This window comes from Styela clava, chromosome 2 (genome assembly GCF_964204865.1).
Source record: "Styela clava chromosome 2, kaStyClav1.hap1.2, whole genome shotgun sequence".
Taxonomy (NCBI): domain Eukaryota; kingdom Metazoa; phylum Chordata; class Ascidiacea; order Stolidobranchia; family Styelidae; genus Styela; species Styela clava.
In genome coordinates, this window is record NC_135251.1 from 3308499 (window position 1) to 3327536 (window position 19038).

Genomic DNA, 19038 nt, shown 5'->3' on the forward strand with positions numbered 1-19038 from the left:
TTGTTATGCAACAATAGAGGTAGGCACTTCTTGCTAAAATTGAATTTGAAGTGCGCAGTGATTTTTTTCTTGATAATTTAGCGTCGCACAAAGAACAAAGTTTGGGAACGGCTAGTCTAGTCAATTGTCGCTTTTACCAAACTACATTTTTATTACTGCAACTAAGCTTGGATAAAATGATAGATAGATGACCATTGAGTTATTTGATTTAAACCTGGATTTTTGAACCACTGAAACTGGCAAACTGGATTTTTGAAACACTGAAACTGGCAAACTGGATTTTTGAATCACTGAAACTGGCAAATATCTAACAAAACCAATAAAACATGACAACATGTACAACCATGTACAAGCAAGCTACCACTTATATTTTTAAAAAGCTCCTAACAAACTTACTTTACCTTTTAAAGTTATTCGAGAAATAAAGCGCGGAATTTCATATATCTCGTTCGTTACGTTTGGAGTATGGACTGTTAGTAAGCTAAATCATGTTGAGTTATCAGTCATTCACATACAACAAGGGTTCACAATCAGCGGCCATCAAAGGTGAAATGTGTGGCTGTGCTGGTGTGTATATTTTTTCCTCCAAAATACCATATGTTAGTGTTTTATTAACGAGAAATAAACTAGACTCAGAGTTTATAAAAAGAAGCAGTTGTAAACATTGCTCCATATCACTAAGGAGGAAAAAAATCTGTTACATTTCATACATTTTCATATTATTACAAAAGCCAGAAGCGCAGCCAGCCAGAATCTTGGGCATAAATATTTGATTCAACTTCGGTAATTATGATATAGATACCAATCTAGCATTATGGCCCAATTTTGGAGATTTGCAATGTTTAAAATAGCACTTTTTCATATGGCGCGGAATCTTAAAGCAAAAGTTGCGGTGTGCCCCGTTCATGTTGTTAATATTTTATAAAATGATTTTACAGCCTTAAAATTCACTCCTTCATTTTCAGTTGGAAATTTTTTAAAAGCAGATTTACCCTTTCATTTATACTTAACGCCTCTATGACGTTGCTCGCAAAATAACAAGTTATTTTGAGATGAGAAGATTTCCAAAAATATAGTTTACCGACATAATAACGAGAATATCGGTTGGAAACCGAAGACTTATCAATCGATAGTTAGGGGATCCCCCAAAACAGAAACTGCAGTTTCGATTCATCCGCTCTTGTAACTTGCGCACTGCGCATCGCACACACACACTCGGCGGGTCTCAAAATTCTCTCGCTTTACAAAAATCTAGATCACTATATCAATAATTGATTGATAACTCGCTAATTATACGACATAATTCGCCCAAAATCAATAGGTTTCTGGTCCGAGATAAGATGAATGCACATGCAAATTTTGGAGCAGATTCAACCTCGCATTCGCGAGATATCGCGTTCATCTAACAGACATACACACAGACAGACATACATACAGACAAATACCTATCAATATGCTTATCGATCTTAATAACCGCATTGAGCTGACCAAAACAATCGGCGACTTAAATAACATTTACTCTGCGAAAATACCACACGCTATTAGGGACTTCTTAGGTCTCCGGGAAATATTAAAAAAAAAGCAGGATTTTAGGGCTGGCCCTCTTGCTGCGCCAATAACAACAGTAAGTGTCGACCAGTGCTCTGGCTTCTCTTTAGATTGTAGATTAAATTATCCGAATATCTCATATTTATTGAAATTTTCCGATTTGATAAAATTATTTGGTCACCCTTAGACACTTTTGTTCAGTATTCTTTTTATTTACCATCTCACAAAACGTTTTAGATGCACGCCAATGAGATATATCAATAAACACCAATTTCCTTAATTAAGTAAGTTTTATAAAAAACGTCAATTCCACTTGCAGCCGTAGACAAATTATAAAAACGTAATCGGGCCGTCTATAGAAAAAAGGTTGTGCCACCCTGAGTTACAAGTCGAGCAAAATGGTGTTGACAAAGACACATGAGTTTATGTCTCACAGCAAATGCTGCAAAATCGCTTTCCAAAAAACATTTCGGACAGAACCCAGGCTACGTATATAACACTGCATATACCTTATATAGGTAATTATACAATTAATCTTTGTTTTCAATGCAATATATGAAAAATTATCAAAAAATATTGCCCAAGTTTTTCATATCAAAGTTTGGAAAGTTGAATTGGGTATCAGCTATACTAATGCAGCAAAGTAATTTTACCTGAATGATTGAAAGTTTTGATTATTAAAATCAAGAATTGTGGAATGCCAAACTATTAAGATATGAGCAATAATACATTTGAGATAAAGCAGTTAATTTCACTGTTATTTCATGTTGCATTAAATTCACTTTCCTTGAACGAGATTGACCAAACATGGGCTGCTAATGGATTGCACAATTATGGTATGATTAACCTATTGACCATCATCGGCCAAAGAAGATTTCAATCATTATATACCCACCCTCTTCGCATACGGCTTTATAGGACGGGCAAATATATTGCTATTTCAAGAAATACAGCATATTAATCACCTGTCTGTCGTCATCTGTTTACTTAACACTTCAATATCTGGTACTAACTGGCTTCTTATCAAAAAAACTAGTAAATCATTGACTAAGAGTAAACAAAGGGCGCAGTAATATTACAAAGGAGTTTTGCAACAATTCAGAAGCGCAATAAACTGAACAAAATATCCAGCCAATACAAGGGAAACTTGCTTTAACATTTCTACTACAAAACTACAAATCAGAAGGACCAGCAGGAATGAAAACATCAAAAAAGTGGCAGAACTTGAGTTTGATAATTATGTTTACATATTGCATAAGAAATACATTGACAGAAAAGATCGAACACTCATACAGATTTTCTCTTAACTCATTAGAAAGCTTCCAATAGTGAAGCTTAAATAAAATTAATATCATCCGCAAGGGGTCCAATTATTATCTGTGGTAGGGTACATGAGAATTCAATATATTCATTCGGTCACATGTTGTGCCAGCCCAATTAACTGCAATTCATTCTGGCATGAAAATCCTTTGTATGTATATGTGATAAATGATCATGCATGACTGGGGAGGTTGAAAAATCTAATCATTGAATAATTTGTCTCCAGGTAATTCATTTACCATCATTGCCTGCATCGAGATTGATTGGGATTTTATTGGGACAACATCCAATACTTTCAGCATTGATAACACAGATTAGATAATTGACATATTTGCTACGTTTGATTGTAGATAATGCATTATTGTCGAATATATCAAAAATAAACGTGGACCGTTTCATTAGAACTAATTTTCATTCAATCGTTTATTGAAGCTCTGCAACCTCGTCACATTAGTGACGAGTGCTTTACTGTCTAATGAAAGGTTAAGCGTGAGTAATAGCCCATAACATTTTCTTGTGTTATTTTCTTACAAAACAATAGTACAATCATTATGATAGATAGTTACTGAGAATTTCACATTGTATTTTCGGAATTTGCAAATTCAATGCAAAATACAATGAATGGGTTGGTTTGCATAAGTTAATTCTCCTAGGATTGACTTATCCACGTAACTGAAAACTGACGACATCTGAGGTTCTCTCAGACCTTCAATCAAAGGGAAAAATAAATATGAGAGAAGAAATGAAAAAAAGCTCTTTCGTTTCACAGTGGCACTCAACAGACACAATTCAAAAACTGGCGTGGCATGGACACACCCCGTTTACATACAGCTTTTATAGGACTATCGAATATACATTTATAATCACCTGTCTGTCATCAACTGTTTACATAGCACTCCAATTTCTGGTAGTAACTGTCATCTCGTCAGAAAAACTATTTAATCATTGACTAAGGTTAAAGATATGTATAAACACATTATTTAGTGTTGCTTACTTCCTCTGTCGATATAATCATTTCACTTGTCAAATTTGAATATTATTAATGTCTCTTTAACTCATATAACGAATTCTCCCCTTTTCTGGTTGCTAACTAGTAACTACGCTATACGGCGTCATGTTAGTCATGAAATTTCTTTGTTGATTTTACGCTCACCCGAGCATGACATTATAAAGCAAAACTGACTTATTCAGTCACTCTTTCCCGATTGACTTGCATCATATTTACTTTTTATTTCCTGAATTAAATTCGCTCAGCAAGTCATGATGATATCATCCAATTCATATCTTTTTTTTTTTTACATTTATTTAACGTCATCTGTTCATCAATAAATCAACACGGTGTCGTTGACACGATGACTTTTGCAGTCTTTCGCGGCTCCGCGTCAATTGCGATATATTGTATGCATGTATACTTCAGTCTTCAATTGATTTTTGTATTATCATTATAATTGTTTAATTGCGTACAATATTTTATGCACGACGAAATAAAACTTCTGAGTTCTGATAGGACACAGAAATATTACAGAGAAATTCGCAATAATCTAGAACACAAAAACATTGGAAAAATGGACAAAACTTTGGAATTAGGTTTAAGAAACATACAGACATTATTTACAAAAAAATTAAAGCTACAAATAGTTAATTAAATGAATAGTATTCTACCACAAGAGATCCAGGGCTAGCATTACCCTTTGAAATGTGCATAACAACACAATCGATTGTGTCTCATGACTAACTAGTCGCAAAATATAGTGCCTGGACAGTCCTTTCAAGTATGTGATATTTGGTCATGTGTGACTGGAAGAGTTAAAAAAATTGAACTCATTGATTGAAGAAAATATCAAATGGTACAATAGTGCCTACAATATGCTTTTCATGTGGGCCTTCAATGTTTATGTCACTAAACCCTGACTCCAGAAAAATTCAAATTCCTTCCTATTGGTCACCATATTAAATTTTTAAAAGCTTATATTTTGAGAATAATTACGAGAGTTGGCAAATCGTTAAAAAAACCATCATCTGGATCAAAATATTTGAAAACCTGCCATTCAAAAGTATTGATAGTTTAACCTAGTCCCTACCATAACTGATATCCTATTAAATATTTTACATATTGTATTAATCGTAAATGTTTTATTGTTTATTTTATTTTGAATTCCGTTTATATGAATCAATAAATTCATTTTATCTTTCTATGTCCACTACTTTTTTTTGGTTTTATTGTTATGCAACAATAGAGGTAGGCACTTCTTGCTAAAATTGAATTTGAAGTGCGCAGTGATTTTTTTTCTTGATAATTTAGCCGACAAAAGTTTGGGAACCGCTGGCCTAGTCAATTGTGTAGCTTTTAACAAACTCCATTCTGATTACTGCAACTAAGCTTGAATAATATGCCAGATAGATGACCGTTAGGTTATTTGATTTATGGATTTTTGAATCACTGAAACACAAATATATAATAATTGTCATTTTACTGATTAGTCAATGAAAAAGAAATAAATAAGTCGGTGTTTAGGAAAACACCTATAACTCCAACTGCTGTCGAACCACAAAATTCAACTTTATACAACACTAATAAGATATTTTAGAACATGTGTATTGCTTAGATATTTGCAAAACAAATATAAACCAGAACTTGAAGTCTTGGGTGAAATTTGTAACAATAACATTTTCATTTATAAGAAATTATTAAATGCCAATTAGAAGAGTTATCCTGACTTTCAATTTTATTTAGATTAGTGGTGGCATAACAAAATAAATATTCTTATTAAATCACTTATTGTTTATTTGATATTTTGAATTACCCCAAAAAAGGGCAAGTTGAATTTCATTCAGATACTAATGAAAATATTACTATTACCGGTAATTACTACTCTATTGAAATCCAATTGTCCAATCCTCATTGTGGTGGCACAAGTGTGAAACGCCATTGAAGATTTCAAGGGCTGACCCCAAATGATAGATATTGCCAATAATGCCAAGTTTGAAATTTCATCAAGAATCTTAGAACATTCTATCCTGAGAATATGGCATGATGTGAGGGCATAATTAAAATTTGATTTCAAACCCTGGATTCTCCCAATAAACGTTTGAGTCATACATATTGAATATACAAATTGCATGTTCATTCAAGCCTGATGCAGGCTTAATCAAATTGGTTGATACTAATAATAAATTTATAGCTCAACCTTAATCTTGCCTTCATTTGTGAAATCAATTTAATTAAGGAAAATCATTTACATTTTACTCTTCCAAAATAGGACATCAATCAAAAATACATAATCAAAAATTCATCACAAGGTTACTTAAAAATTTCCTGGGATTGACAAAATTGGAATATTACTTCTAAATACCACAAACATTTACCACAGAATGCCACCACTGAGTAGTGACAGTCAGTATGTAATACAAGACTTGTTATATTTAAATAACCCATATTGTTCAACACTGATAAAATGCCATTCAAATCAATTTTGCAAGTTGTTTATATAATAGTATAAAATTTTCCTAGTCTATTCAAACTGTTTCCTTTCCTTTTATAAATTATACTTTGACGTGTGAATAGAATAGTTCACAAGCACATAATTCAAGGTATGTAACAGACAAGAATGAGGACTGAAGTTTGCCTAGTATTGAGAAGATACTACTATTATCACAAAAAATACTTAGCTTATCAAATGCAGAAAATATTTCATTAATTTGTTTCAGATGCATGGACATGATTGAGGATGAAGCTGTAACTAACCAGTGGTTAAGTGAACCACCCACGGTGGCGAGGAATCCAGCAATCCTCTTGCACATAAATATGCCAAGATTTACAGCTTCGTTCTGAAAACAGCTTTTACCAGGCAATTACTGATAAGTGGAAATATTACCTTACGAATGGATCATACATAAGTTAAACAATTGAAAGCATTTCAGCACAAAGATTTTGAGCTTTGCAGTAATCGGTTATTTCATGCCACTAAATTTTTGATCTGTTTACAGCAATTCTATTTCCCTAGGGATAAACCAGGGCTGTGCAACAGGCAGTCCGTGGGCCACAACCTGGCCAGCAAAGCCATCAAGTGTGGCTCTTGTCAACACTCAGATTTTTTCCCAATCGAGCATAAAATCTTAATCCGACAGTTTATGTTTGAAAAGGTACTCACATGGATAAAAAACATAATGTTTTATGCTTTTGTCGCTTTTAAACTAACCATGGGACAACTAATGAGATAAACAGAGGATGGTGGGACACTAAACCTCACTTCCAGCAAACAAAACAACATTAATGCTGAAAACTAATGTTGGGGCAGTAGCAGAAAAATACAGATGAACAAAATTCAAATGAATGAATTTGGAAACATTAGGCCATCTGTCAAAAACCACCAATAATATTTGACATTCAAAGTGAATTACTAATGGCAGTATGCAACGTTCAAAATTTTAAACTTTAGCCTGCTCATTTCAGTCACTAGCTTACTGGGAGTTAACATTGTGCCTGGGTTAAACTTGCACCAATTATAATCATGCAATTCTCTGAAATAAGTTGCTAAAAGAAATTCTATAACTCATGTTGCAGGGTGCCATATCCAACATGGATGCCTAGAGTCTCTAGAGATCGCTTAACCAAGAATTTGATTTATATACCGGTAATATACAGTTACCGAAGATGTTTCCAACTAAAATTTTTAAATTGATTGTTATCAAGAAGCCTCACCTATGAGAGGGTTAGTCTAACAATAAACCATACTGAAAAAGAAGTCAAACCTAAAATACTAACAAAAGCCGGACTTTGAGAAACATTTAAGCGACCCGATATCCCGGTGACTCTATAGTTTACGTAAGAAGACTACTTTAGACATGACATTCGAGGTAACCATAGCAGCCGCGGATCATTGAATAAACAACCAAGGGTACCGGTAATCATTTCATGGCTGCGGACAATTTTACTTAATTCAGAAGCGAAGTGATGTTTTAGCTATACACTCATGGATCTCTACAGAGGCTGGGTGCTGGAGGTAATTATATACATGAAAAGAGGTTGTTAAACTCACAGTAATATGGATCTAGTACGACAGCACATGAGAAATAAGAAGCACTAATATTTTAAAAATAGGATGATGAAAACGAGTACGATACCGCTACCAGTTCCATATTATAAAAGCAAGGCTAAAATATTTAAACATGACTATGTTAACAAGCCAAATTCCAGATGAAAATTAACCTATTTTTAAACATGTACTTGCCATAATGTCCATGTGACACGCACAACATGTACACTCATTTGATCCATGTGGAGTCAAGTCAAAATAGGCTGGAGAAGATGACTTGTCACATGCTAATCTGTACCAGTAGCTGGTAAGGTATCCTACTTCCCATTGTATTTCATTGTTTGAAGCAAAAATTGAGACCACTACTTAAGAACTATTCAATTTGAGAAAATAAAAATCCTAAGGCTCAAAAACCTCAATTGAATGGAAAGTAAAATGAGTGTTAATATAGCCTACTCTAATGACAGGAAGATGCAAAATGAAATATAAAATATCTTCTGAATTTAAGAATTAAAACAAAAATGTAGAGCACACACAAAAAATATTCAGTCACAATTTCCTATACCCGCATGTCTTAATCAGAAACAAATATTGAATTGGTTGATCTTTTCGGAAAAAGGCCAAAAAAAGTAAACTTCATATATAGGTGGTATTAGTGGCTTTAAAATTTGACTATAATTTTATTCCAATTTTCCTTATTTCAGTTCTATTACAAGATCGTGGACCATCCAAGTGACTCCCCTACCGAAATTATAGCCTAATCCTAACCTGGTACACATACTACGTTCTGGTGTCTGCCACAGTGGTTCACATACTTTGAGAGTAGTAATTTTTTTAATAAAAAAAAACAACTGTATCCTAATCATGCTCATATTATAAATAACCGATACATACATATATATGTTCATTAACATATTATGAAAGAAAAAATATGACACACCGGGAAGATTTTTTTGTAAAATTTGATTGGAGTCAGAAAATATTGAATTCAATTTCAGTAAGACTTCGCTATATATTTTCCAAGTTTTTAGGATTATCAGTGCATGCTCGTTGGTAAGTTATATGAATAGACTTACTGAATTTGATTTTTGACCAAAATTTGGATTCCAATAGAAAATAAAAGTTTTTTGTTTATTGGAGTGAATACACTTTACTCTGAACAATGCTCTTGACAAGTATCGAGATAATAGTTTTAGTCCCTCAACTGAACGCAACAAACATTAGAACTGCATGATTTTAAAATCTTGTGCCTGCTTTATTCCTTGCCAAAGCTCAAAACAGTCTCTTATAGCAGTAGTCGCCAAACTTTTTAAGACGCGACCCCATTTCAAAAATTATGGCGTATGATAAGCACTCATGACCCCAAAGTATATGAATACAACAGTCAAGAAAAAAATATTCATTAAAATTATTCAAACCACTAAAAACTAATCACAGTGAAATTTTATTCTCGTGCACTTGCAACATAGAGTTTCCAAATTTGACTTGCCATATTTTCAAATGTCTAAATAGACGCCCCACAACTTCCCATAATTTCAGAGAATGCCCCTGTATGTTTCACGCATATTTTGTTCGTCACTGTTTATTGTGATGTCACATTTGTGTCTGTTACAATCGAGTACCTTTATTTCTTTATGCCAGCTCAGGCCTGTGTCGCATTTCGAAAATTCCATCATATGCTCTTGATTTAGTGTTATAATTCAGATTATTGTCATTACATAATAGCCTATTCTAAAACAGGGGTCTGCCACTATTTTTCGGTGCGACCCAAAAAATGTTTTTCTAATTTCTCGCGACCCAAAGATTTGGTAAGCATGTAATTGATTATCGATTTTAAGACTATTATTGACACTAGCAATTTTCTTGCACAAAATTATCTGACAATTAGCACATAAAATCTTGTTATCTGTCTTAGTTAGCAATTACACACAGCTACTGCTAACCATGCATTGCTACGAAACAATACAATTGACTATGTAGTAGGATAATAACAAATAATATTTCGAACAACTATGCAATAAATGTTTCCCCAACTTTTGATCCCCTGATATTCTTTCTGTATACTCTACCTGTGCAAAATTATTGGTACTTATTTCAAGAGTGGTTTTACGAGTCGGCGCCTATAAACCAGTTTATATGTTTCAGACTATATTTTTAAATCAAAACATTCAACAACCTTCCAATTAAATGTACCGGTAGAAAAGTTAGTCTAGTCTGTCACAGCTATTTTTAGACTAATTTTTGATTACTGCAATTAAAATAGGACTCCTACGACGACAAAATGATCATTGAGTTATTTGATTTGGACTTATATTTACCACAACACGACTGAAAACTTACAAATAGCATGCGAAAACAAGATAATAATCACCATGAAAATCTGTCTGAGTGACACAAAAGTGTTTGAGTGTATGCTAAAACGCTTATTGTTACATCAAATTTTGCATTTATGCTGATTGGCCAATGTTACAGCAGTAAATAAAGATGCCGATGCTCAGGAAAACATCCATAATTTTAATCACATGTTCATAAAGTTGTGATAGATAAATATGCTACACAGACACAATTCTTATATTTACGGAAAATTGCAATTGTTTTGCGACCCAGAGTGGACGGTTTTGGGTCACAACCCTGTATTTGCAGATCCCTGTATAAAAGATATCGAAATAATTCAGAATATCCAAATTTGCTATGTAGTGCTAGTCAGCTCGGTGTAGAATGCACACAATAGAATATTAAAAAATAAAACAAGAATACAACACCGGACACTGGGGGACCCCTAAAATATTTAAGGCGACCCAACTTGGGGTCATGACCCACAATTTGGTGACCACTGTCCTAAGCTTTTCTTACCAATAACAAAAACATCTATTTGATGCTTGTTTCCTGCCTTTCACTTTAAAATAGGCTCTGTATAAGCTTCCACTGATATACAATATTTGCAGTCTGAAATCTTTCCTATTTAAAAGGGTGAATGGTTTAAACACGACATTTTAACCTGCAATGCTAACATAGTTACGTAAAGCTTATGTAGAGCTTTTTAGCCTTGCGTGGGTTGGCAGGTTTGAATCCTGTGATGGATAATTATGCACAAGATGATTGTTGGACTCCTCCCCACCGTAGGGTGGTTCACGTAACCGCTGGTCAGTTGCAACTCCCTTCACTATGAAGTACGGGCATCCGAAATCAAATAACTGGCTAACTAATCCCATACCCGACATTGACAGGTAACCGGTGGTTTTCCATATGATTAAGTGGTGTTATTAACTTTCCTCTTCCTCAGGATATGTAAATTCTCTCCTCTCCTTTTTACAATAAAATAAGTTGTTGTATATCAATAGCCTCAAAATAATAGTAATTATAAGCTACATCTCCAACGTTAAGAATTCCGAAGTTTGCCTGTTTTTTCAATACTTTGCCTTCATGATGTGTAAAATTATTTAGGCCGGAAGTTACAATTAAGTCACCATGGATACCGAAAAGAATATTGCTCATTGTTGCCGCATAGTGGCTTCTATTTAAGTTCCAACAAAATATTAAATTAGATGAAAGAAAGGTTGATTACAATCGGTTTGATAATCTACAAAATCATTGCATAAAATTATTTGATGTAAAGTCGGAAAATAAATGTCTTGATCTTCAGATGTCAATCATTCGAAGACCACGTTGATGAATTTTGTTGTTCTATACTGTCATCTAGTGTGAACTTTTCTAATTTTCGCCCAAGTCAGTCATGATTATTAGGACAAGAGAGCAATGCTCAAATATATGGACACGTTAACCATAACTTTGACGCTACCGGTACCCTCAAAAAATTTCCGAGTTTTGCGTAGCAAGGATTTACAGAATCAAACCGGACAGCCAGTGTTTCCATGGATGAAATAATACAGCGAAATTTTAGATGATATATAAGATTTCATACGAAATTTAGGAAAAAAAATAAATGTAATAGGTCTTCAACCACTATAAATTTCAAAGCAATTGGTCCAGTATTCGACGAGAAAAGCGATTTTTTAATGATGACGAATAACAAGAACAACAACATAATATTAAAACATTCGCTATGTCCATTAACGTGTCCAATAAGTAGCAGAGTGTTCATATACAGTAAGAAACATGTTTCATAAAATAACTCACTCGGAAGAAAAGAGTCATATGTCTGAATGGATTCGAAAGCTCTTCTGATAAACAAAAAGCGATGCTCCCGAAGTATGGGAACCAAGATGGCGGACATCGGAACGTAACATGGGTAACAAGTTAGGGTTAGGCGATAATTTTTTTCCAATTTTCCTTATTTTAGTCTTATTATCAGTTCGAAGACTAGCCAAGAGCTTCCCGTAGTATTTATACCTAAAATTATGGCCTAACCCTAACCTAGTACACATATTACATTCCGCCACATATTACATTGATGTCCGCCATCTTGGTTTGCATACTTCGGGAGCCCCCAAAAAGCTACCATTGCTATAAAAAGACATGTCAGGTCGGCATTGGTGATCAGAGACAGGAGTGTAGCCAGGAATTTTCGAAGGGGGATTCTGAACTTTGTAATTGCCAAGTTAGACCATAACAGCTAGCAGAACCGGCTCAGGGTCTAAAAAGCGTTCTAAGCTATAAAAAATTTCTATGTGTGATACGAAAAAATTTGTTTTATTTACATTTTAGAAGAGGGGTCTGACCCTGATCTGATCTTCAAACTCAATATTTCAAACTTGCAATGTCAACATTGTCAAGTCCGACACTCCGAGTACCAGGGCATTTCAATTTTTTTTTTATCATTCTTTATTGTTAAAAATGTCTTCACCCCTTTCATTTCAAAGAAAAAACACAATCCTGCAAAATATTGTTCATATTTGTCCAATTTACTTTCAAAAATTTTAAAACACACAAAAACAGCTAAAAGTCTAAGTACATAGAGAGAACGGCGAGTCTGAATTCAGAAGTATAAAATCCATATCTAGATAGTTTCATATTACAGAATTCTACCCTGCTTGCCAGAATGTGATTATTCTGCCCAGTCATGCTTCAGTGACCATAAACGGGATAGCTTTTTGAGATTGAATGGTTTAACCCAGGGGTGGGCAACCTTTAATACAAGAGGGCCAGGTACAAATAACTTGGTGAAACCTCGGGACGCACCTTTTTAACATCGGCTTTCTAGTAGTCGCAGGCACAAAAAGTTTGGCTATTGAACTTATGACATGTGTAGTTCGCTTCTGTGACGTCATAAGCATAAATAATAAATTGAACTTGGGTATGAGCTATGCAATGCGAAGAGATTGGAGTAACTGGCACGAACCAGATTGAACTGATAACAACTCGTTTTACAGGCCGTACACCTTTCAAAATTGTCACTTCTGCGCGGACCACACAATTTTTCCTTGTGGACCACAGGTTGCGCACCCCTGCGTTAGGGCATCCCTAGAGTTTGACATGCTTTTAATAACAATATTGGAGTCCGGCAGAGTTTAGTTTGAATTGCTCTTATTGATATTGAAAAGCTGTATTGAAAGACTAAAGCAGCGGTTCCCAACCGGGGTATTTGAAACTATAAATACCACTGGAATGATAAACAGGGGGCCAATGAGTCCTTAAAGCCTCTGGAAGGGAGCTGTTGAAGGTTGGGAACCACCGGACTAAAAACTAGAGACTACTAGAGTAGAGTCCGGAGTCCAAAATTCAAATCTAAGCGCTCCTAAAAAATTTGCACAAAGATGGCGCACAACCTGAACTCTAACCTGGTACCTATACATCCTAGCGCACATACCTCGGGAGCACCCTAATCTATGGCATTATTTTCACTATCCATTGGAATATTCAGAGTAAAAAATAATATCGGACATCAAGAATTAGAAATCAGCCAAGAACGCTGTGATTTACATCCAGTACAGAAAAAAGCTGGCATTACACACTTAATTAATTCGGGCTTGGGTGCTCCCGAAGTATTCGTACCAAGATGGCGCACAACCTGAACATAGTATGTGTACCAGGTTAAGGTTGTTCAGGTTGTGCGTCATCTTGGTGTGATTACTTCCGGAGCGCCTGGGCTTGTATATAAATAGCAAAACTTGAACACATTTTGATAATGTAAATCTTACATTCCTAAAAAACATGATAATAAACAAAATACACCACCCTGCGAAAAAAAACACACTCGAATAAATACTTGAATAGTCACACATAACTCATATAAAAATATTGTTTCACCAAAAATTCGAACACAAAATCAGAGTTGTAGAGATGGGACACAGAGTCTTAGTTTTTTGTGGTCAAAATTTGGAATTCTCTCATTAATTATAGTTTCGGACTTCTAATGGTGATAATTATAATTTCGACAAAAACTCAAAAATTATGTCAAAGAAGTTTTCTTTACAGACAATTGCTATGTTTAAATCAGTAATATGCCTTTTTTTACATTTAAAAAAGGAAGGAGCAACCCTCAAAACCCCCTGCTGGCTATGCCCCTGTATATAGGCTACAGTTCTCATTATCAAATTCGGTTTCCGAAGTTCAGTCCTGGAATCATAATTAAAACATCAAAAAAGATTCAATTCCTAACAGTCTATCAAAGAAGATCACAAATATAATATATATATAGAGGGAACATCACATTATTCTGAGTTGATTGTCAAAAAGAATTGTGTCGGTGTCTTTTATAATAATTATATGAGAAACCCGAGCCATTTCTAACCTTATAGGACAGGGCTACACGACTGGCGGACCGAGGTCCGAACCCGGACCTTTCGGGTATTCAATTCGGACCGCGCATAATTCTTTGTTTTAGATCATTAGCCCCACTTTTGAAGTTTCCTTTTATAAAATCACTTTTATAGATTCAAAAGTATATATGAAAAGAACTATAACGCCATAACAAACAATCTTGATTATCTAATAATCATTAGTCGGCCGAGGAATTGCGTGTTTAAGGATGCCAAAATATAATTTCTGGAAAGGCCGGACCCAAATGACTTTTCAGTTTTCACAGTTCAGTTTTGCGGATCTTTGGTAAAAATAGTTGAGTAGCCCTGTTATAGGATGTGCCATAACCCAGAATATAATCATATATTGTCAAGTCTAAAATGCTTCATAAATACAGGGTGTCCATAAAGTCCGTTTACAATTTCAATTTTGTTATGAAATCAGTTATCAATATATCTTAACCAGGTTTGTTGTTTTTTAATCAGCAATTGTTAAAGTATTTTTACCTTCATTCAATACGTCTGTGAGGGCCAAACAATATATGGTTTCGTAACAACGTATTGTTTTGAGAAATAATATCCTCAATAAAGTGAAAATATTTGAGGAAGATAAGTTGGAAGGAACTAAGAAATTTTTTTCATTCTATTTTCCATTTATGCTGTATTCTTGTTAATGGAAATATGAATATAACAAATTTTTTTATTTTTTTTTGGGGGGGGGGGGTTATTATCAAAAATATTTGTGACTATGTGGTGTTCCCTAAAAGCAAATACAAAGTGGTTGATATGTTGAATATACAGAAAACGAAAAAGCGGGGGAGCACAACATAAGAGTTTATCGTGGAAAAAGAGGGGAGGGGGAGAAAAAAACGGGACCCCAACAGATAGCACCCACTAGAGCTGTTTTTCTTCCTGGCTGGGACATTGAAATGGTGGGGGGACAGGGGGTGTGAGAAAAAATGTCATAATCTCTCTGGGTCCTGTGTTGTGACCTCACCACAGGCAAATGCACCCAAATTCTTAAAAAAACTTGAAAAACATGTCTAGATATATATGCTGTATACAGCTCTCACCTGAGTGAGACGACGAAAATTAAAGGGGGGGGAGGGGGACAGGGGGCAGAAAAAAAGTTCAGAGTCACTGCCGGTTTGTTCAAAATTGTCAAAATATTTATGCAAGTATGCTGAATCGTGATTTATATAAAATTTTACTCAAATTCTAATTTATTTAAAAAATTCCCCCATCCCTCAGAAATTTTTTTTCGGTTTTCAAATCTGTTTTACACTAAGATAAAAACACAATCAGTAAATATTACAGAAAAAATAGAACACGCTTTTTCACACAAAAGTATAAGTAAAATTAAAATAAAATCCCCTACTTTTTTACCCCCAGTGCTCCCCCCTTTCTTTTTATAAAAACACAATGCATTAAAACCTAATAATAACAATGCATATTCGCAGAGGTCCTTCACATCCATCATTGCTTTTTCGATGTTATCAGCAAATCGAGATGAGTTCTGATAAGATAAATAGATAAGGAGATAATAACATGGAAATATAAATACATTCAAAAGAGTGTAAACAGAGAGTAACCTAGATAAAAAAAAAGACAGTTAAGATAAGATGATGATAAAAAAATGAATATGGTAATCTAATAAGACAAGCCCGCCCGATGCTGCCACAACTAAAACCAAATTTTGATGTTCAAGTTTAAAATAATTCAAGGAATTTGTTGATATTGCGTTTAAAATAGTTTTGGCACGAGGCTTATTGTTTTCCACCTTTGCGTTTGCAACACTGTAAACATTGGTCATAAAATGTAACTTCTTACGTCACACTTACATGGCCCACCTGCTAAGGTGGGCAAACTAGCTAACTAATCCCAGACCCGATATGGACTGGTAACCGGACGACAGGCCGTGGTTTGCCGTAGAATCAGGCTGTGTTATCGACTTTCCCCTCCTCGGGATAAATATGCAAATCTATTACATAGCAATAGCTGCAAATGCAGGTCACATAGTAAATATTATAAAAAGAATACCCACTGTCTCATAAGAGGAGACTTACTTAAGTTGGGAGTTATTGCGACAGGAAACATGGAAACTGATTGAAGATTAATGAAAACAGTGAAAAGAAAGACACACAGCATGATAATAGTTATTTTTTAGAGTAGAGAAACTCAAAGATGAAAAAGGTTTTCTTTTTAATATGAAAAAAATGTGATATGCGTGTAATGACTACATCCAAAAAATGGGATTCCCCCTCCCTCCTTCAATTTTTGAACTATGTTTTTTGAAAGGCTGATGAGTCACAACCTATGGGTGTATTTGAAAGGTCCAATGACTTGCCATGTGGGTCACGGTTAGATGAGTTAAAATGCAGGATTGAAATGAAAATAAAATTAAAAAAGACTGTTAATTTTTCATTATCAGATTCAACTAAAAAAAAAGTTTTGGTCCAATAAGTAAAAAAAAGGGTTTAAATGAAGCAAAATTGACATGATACTATGTGCACATTCGAGGGTCGCAAGGATTTGTAACTGCTTTGTCACAGAGTGTTCAACTAAAGAGTCGCGGTCTAATAAATAAAAATACAGGGTTGAAATTAACTAAAATTGATGTGGATCTATCTATTCATTCAGGGGATCGCATGGATTTGTAAAGTCACAGGGTGATATGTTACTGAGGGTTCAACTAAAGAGTCACGGTATAATAAATAAAAATACAGGGTTGAAATGAACTAAAATTAATGCGGAACTATTTGCGCATTCACAAGTTGCTGCTGTCACAGAGGGGACGAATGTTTGCTGGATATACAAATCAAGACAATTTTTTTTTAGTTCAGTTAGATACAAAGAAAATTTCCAAATATATAATGGTTTTGAAAATATCATACATTGTGGTGAACAAATAAATAATTATTTTCATGATTGTAATTCGCGATTTGAAAAAAACTTTTTTGAAAATTTTTTTTTTTCACATAATGAAGAATTTGATGACAATAGACAGCCATGCGTTAATAACTAAAAATGAAGGGTACGAATAAAGACAGTCACAGTTGAATGATTAAAAATGCTGGGTTAAAATGATAATAACATTCTTTATGATTTTTTATCTAATGAACTTAAATTTGTGAAACACTTAATCAAAGTTATGGTCAGAGGAATAAAAATGCAGGGCCAAATGAACAAATAATTTGAGATTAGGAATGTTGGCTGGAGCATCATGGTCTGATGAACGAAAATGTAGGGTTAAATTGAACAAAAAATTGATGAATATGAATATGCAATAGAACACCGCATGATTGAAAAATGAATGGCAGTCATGGTTGGATGAATGATGACCGAAAATGCAGGGTTAAAATAAGAAAAATATTTGATTAACGATAATGACTAGAGAGTCACATGATTGAGAAATCTAATGGAAGTCATGGTCGAATGAGTAAATAATGCAGGGTTTGAAATGTCAATGTGACCAGATGAAATTAATTCCATAACAGCCAATTTGACAAATTTTTAGGGACAAAATTTCTTGAATTTCGAATTACACATACACTAAGTTGCAACAGCGAGAAAGAAAATTACGCTTCAGCGATAGCTTGCACCAGCACGATAAGAAACACCGAAAAGAAAAATGATCGTTGTGAGGAATGTTTTGAAAACAACTTATGCTTTTAGTTTTTACTTTTATGCTAATGTTTATGGTGTGAGACTTTGTTGGCCGAATAAAAAACTCTGCTCACCAGCTCACCTAGGGGTGCAATAAATTTGGGCAGGCAATGATGGAAGCGGGGCAAGTGTTTTGAAAAGCAATGAAGACTAATAGATCTGGAAATCCAACTTTATTTGTGCTTTTACTTTAATTCTAATGTTTAAGGGGTTGGACCTAGACGATAGTTTGAGTTCAAACATCATGTCGCCCCACCTTACCCAGGGTGTAATAAATTGAATCGGCTAAACTGGAAAGATTCTGTAACTTCTAGAACAGGAGGTTCTCACATAGTGGAGATATGGGAACCTACGGCCAGTATGTACTTCAGCATTTCACTTTGGAGGGGGGGGGGGGGAATTTAGAAGGTTGGTAAATATTTTCCTATTAGCGATTAAACTATTCATAACTTATAAAAATGTGCTATGTATTTGACAGATCATCTGCACTGATAAATATTCTACCTTCTGGATATTTAAATACAATTATACTTAAGTTAGGTAAAAAAAAGCGGTATCATACTTCAAAATTAGGGGGTGTTTGAAATTTTAGAGGGGGGGGGGGGGAATTGATGCCAACAGCGAATCAGAAACTTCCCAGTTCCCAGTATTGCCTGCCCAATTAATTGAACCCAGACATTCAAAAAAAAAGCAGGCTCTTACAAATCATCAGTGACAACTTATTAGGTTTGTCCAGAGCGAAGACACAAAACATCACATAAGGTTAGCGT

The 19038-nt window shown here is 34.5% G+C and overlaps 1 pseudogene across 1 annotated transcript in view; it reads right to left on the reverse strand.

The window, feature by feature from the left end:
- LOC120335766 (carnitine O-palmitoyltransferase 1, muscle isoform-like) overlaps positions 1–19038 on the reverse strand; it is a 201212-nt pseudogene that overhangs the window by 167646 nt on the left and 14528 nt on the right. The window lies entirely within an intron of this gene.